General features: G+C 33.7%; 1 long non-coding RNA gene across 1 annotated transcript; it reads right to left on the bottom strand.

Moving 5' to 3' along the window:
• Positions 1 to 1,167: 1,167 nt before the first annotated feature.
• On the bottom strand, positions 1,168 to 2,229 carry LOC127704192 (uncharacterized). The gene is made up of 2 exons (XR_007983181.1): positions 2,085 to 2,229; positions 1,168 to 1,785 (listed from the first exon to the last, which is right to left on the bottom strand). It is a non-coding gene; the product is annotated as an uncharacterized LOC127704192 (long non-coding RNA).
• Between the last annotated feature and the right edge of the window lie 2,398 nt (positions 2,230 to 4,627).

The raw sequence follows: 4,627 nt of genomic DNA, 5'->3' as shown, positions 1-4,627 counted from the left end.
TCTTGACACTGCTTCACCGTACCGTCTGCTAAGCAAATATCTCTAGTCTGACCTGTTAAGAAATCTGCATTAGTAAACCTGCTATGAACAAACACAGTAGAACAACCTGTATCTCTCAAAACAGAGACTTTGTCACTGTTAATCTCACCTTCAACTATATCAAGTCCATGTACCTGTACCTTGTTGCCATTGCATGAAACTCCAGGCAATTTAACAGTCACTTTATGGTCCTGCTGAGCCTGTATGCACAAACCAAACTTACCTGTCTTAAACGTTTCCCCTGTTGATTGGTTTGTCCTTGCAGGACAATTTGTTGCTATATGGCCTATGTTTTTTACAAATAAAACAAGTCCTAGTCTCTGTGTTTGGTTTCTTTTGGGAATTCTTACCTTGATGTTTAGACTGCTCTGTATAATCTGAATGTTGTTTGGAACTTACCTGTTCACTCTTGTGAGCTTGTTGAAACGCCTCTGCTTTATCTACCAATTCGTCGACCGTTTTTGGTTTTTGTTCCTTGATCCAAAGTTTCAGCTCTTTACTACAACTTACCATCAACTGTTCTCTAGTAACTAAATCAACAAATTTATCAAAATCAGTGCCTATCGCTTCACGCTCTATCCAATGCCTAAGAAACCCTACCAGTCTTACTGCAAATTCCTTAAATGACTTTAAAAAAACATCCGGGTCGTCACCTTCCTTAAACTTGGGAAGTTTTGACTTCAAATTTGACTTGCCCTGGGGTTGCACTACCCCCTGTGTCAGCTCTTTGTCCCTAAGCTCTAACTCTTTTAATCGTACCTCTCTTTCCATCTCTACCTTTCTCATCTCTCTCTCTGCCGCTCGCTCTTCCCTCTCTGTAGCCTGCATGTTTCTTAACAGTTCCAAACATGTCTCCACCTTCTCTCCCTTCTCTAGTAAATCTGAAACCCAAGCGGGTAATCCACTTGTCATGCTGCACAATACAAATAATAATAAATCAAAGTAAATGTAAATGATAACAAAAATAATAATCACAAAATTCAAATAAAATGTTCAACAAAAATGTTCCCTCTTGTAAGTTTGACAATGTTCCTAATATAACAATTGACACAGTGACAATCCCACCGCTGCCACCATTGTGAAGAATTAAGTTCTTTGGATTGTCAAGTGGCCAATGTTATACAAAACTAAATTTAAATATAAATTTAATAAACAAAACAAAAGTAAAGTAAATTCAACATAAATGAAATAATGAAATGAATACATGCAAATGTAACTAAATAAACACACACAAAACAGAACTAAATATAATGTTATGAAATAAACAAAATGAAATTAAACAATTACAGTCCGCACACCTCCATCCACTCTGCACACTTCCCGGTAAAGGTTGAACGTTGCACGTACTGTAGAATAACTTTGGGTTGTTCTCCTTGAATTTCTTTTAATATAAAACGGACAGAAAATAACTATTTTCACACATTTTTGGTTGATTCTAAATTGATGAAAAGAACACTAGATTTTATACTTTTACTGCAATGATAACTTCAATGAGCAATGACGACTTGAAACTGCATAATACTGCACGGACTGCTCGATTCGTTTAACATATATTTAAACGGACTTCTTTGTATATTTATAACGGATATTTTCACCGACTCCAGGCGTTGTAATTGATATCAGCAAACATCGAGTTGTAACCATATTACTAATAATACCCTTTGTATCTCCGACACCATATATCACCGACCAGTTGACGGTATTTACTACGTGCTGTACGCACACCAAAACCGGGCCTAAAAACCCCTGCAAAATAAATATTGAACCCAAAAATTACTTACTTTATCTATACATTTGCATGATACAGCAATTATTCCGACATTCTGGACCGCGAGTAAGAAATATCATCTCGACGGCAAAATAGACCTCAATGAACGATATAAATAAGTAAAAATGTCTTACCTGAGTGTTGTAATAATAAGCCTTGGGATATCCATGTCCTAAACTGACAATTATAATACCCAAATGCTACTTTTACCAACTCTAGGCTCCGCACAAGCGTGTGCTTTATTCAATGGCCATGTGTCGACTGATTTCAAACTCACCTGTGAAATTTCAATAGGTGCCTAATCACGTGATACACATGAAAGGTCTGCTTGACTATATAGTCCGGTGTTAACGAAAATAAGCCCTAACATAAAATATAGTCCTAAGTGAAATAGATATATATAAATAAATAAATGGAGTTTGTTACAACATTTTAACAATAGCAAGAATAGGAAATATGTACAGCATTTATAAAAATACACCCTTGGGGTTAGTTGTTAAAATGCCTTCGTATATCTACATGAATAATGTTCGACAGACGAACTACAAACTGTTGTAAAATTGTTTTTATAGTATGCGTAAAAACTATACCAATGTAACCCGCATTAATTTGTATTTTACATATTTTAAGTGTACCATATGTTGTTTAATAAACTAACGGTACTCAGTTCATATTTATTGCTGATAACTACATTGAACATGATGAATTTACACGATTTGGAATAGTTAGAATGTGTATTCACTCGCTTTGAATTGATAATTATTCTATCCAGTACCCATTTATACATAAAAGGACACGATAAAACGAGTACTTGTTGTTATCGTTTTAAATATCCAATTGGAATTTCAAGGTAAAGCGAAATCTTTTTTTTTTTATTTACATACGAATTCGTGGAAACGTATTTTGGCATAGAACCACTTATTCGGGCCAGGTCAGAGAGAACATACAAGAAAGTAGTACATATTTTAAAAAATTCAGTTCCTACGCATAGCTGTTTCTTTCCAATAGGTAAACAAATTAGTAATAGTGGTATCAAAATAAAGTTTAAGGACATGGGATCACTTAAGAACCATTATTGACAAATTGCGTTGTCGGTTTGTTTCCGACTTATGGGTTTGAATGTCCCTTTAGTATCTTTCGCCTCTCTTTTACAATTATACTAATTTTAATCAACATTGGTCTCATTTGTGTTAGTAATCATGTTTCTTTTTATGAAAAATTATGTTGTGTCAAATTACAGCCCTAACATTGCTACTAAAGTATATTTTAGCCTTTTTTTTGTCATTTAGCATGCATATATTCTAGACATGGCCTGAAGTATCGAATTAGGCATCATTTAGACTGAAATCAATAAAACATGTTTAATATGACTGGTGTCAAAGATGCAACAACCCGACCACAGACCAGAAAACAGCCCAAGGCCACCAATGGGTCTTCAACACATCGAGAAATTCAAGCATCCGGAGGCGGGCTTCAGCTGGCCCCTGAACAATAGTGTATACTAGTTTAGCGAAAATGGACGTCATACTAAGCTCCGAAACATATAATTGAACCAACATTTAAAAAAACCTACAAGACTAACAAAGGCCAGAGGTTCCTGACTTGGGACGGCGGGGTTAAACATGTTTCGTGAGATATCAACCCTCCCCTATACCTCTAGCCAATGTAGAATAAACAAACACACAGCAATACGCATAGTAAAATTCAGTTCAAAAGGAGTCAAATTCCGATGTTATAATAGGTAACAAAAGAAACTTAGCAAAATGACAATAATTAACATAAATTAACAAAGGACTACTAGCAGTTACTGACATGCCAGCTCCAGACCTCAATTAAACTGATTTAAGGATTATGTCTTCATCATATGAAAATTAAGCACAATTCCTCCCGTTAGGGGTTTAATATCATACCATTATAAAATATACGAGAATATATATATATATATCCAAATTTTCCAATATAACCATTGGCCAATATTTCAGAGAGTATGCTACATAATAAATTATTCTTTATCTGTCCTGTATCTTATATATATAATTGGGTGTAATTTTCAGACTTATATATATATATATCCAAATATATTTAATGTTAGACAGTTTAACAATGTAATTTTAACACGCTATTTAGAATGTAAACATGGTTAATATTAAAATGTTAAAAACATTTACAATGCGATAAAAAAATAAACGTAATATTTCGCTAGACAAGCTATAGCTTCATCGATCGTGCATCTATCTAGGTGAAATCGGATGCAAAATAGAAACTTTTGCAGCTTATTGTACATTGAATTTTGCTGCCTAATAAATAAATTCAAATTTGGATGAAGTTCAAGATTATTTATTTATCTAATAGCAATTCTCTGTAACTACCAACCAAGTTGCGGCACGCATAGTCTTAGATTGTTTGAAATTTTGTTTGTTGGTAGCTATCGACAAACATGTAAGAAATATATTGACAACACATTTGTCTATGTCCCCTTTGTCATGATTTTGGCTCAAAATTGCATTTTTTGAGGTAGAAAAATTACCATTTTGAGGCAGTTATAATGCACACATTACATTTTAGATGAATATTGTAACATTTGTTCATTGAAATATAACATTTAATTAGTTAGATAACAGATAAACAATAATTCTAAAATGAAAAGAGAAGAAAGTAGCAACACTGATTAAAATTACGGAGTTTTCATTGTATTCAAGAAGGCAAATTATAGGCACTTTGCATGAACTTATTACACACTTTTGCATCCACACCCATATACATTGAAGTTTTGTTATGTAAAGTAACACTGTTGCCTAGTAATAATTTATAACTAAAAGT

Source organism: Mytilus californianus, unplaced genomic scaffold (genome assembly GCF_021869535.1).
Source record: "Mytilus californianus isolate M0D057914Y unplaced genomic scaffold, xbMytCali1.0.p SCAF_6, whole genome shotgun sequence".
NCBI lineage: Eukaryota > Metazoa > Mollusca > Bivalvia > Mytilida > Mytilidae > Mytilus > Mytilus californianus.
The sequence above is the reverse complement of the archived record's forward strand: the minus strand, read 5'-3'. Positions and strand labels throughout refer to the sequence as shown.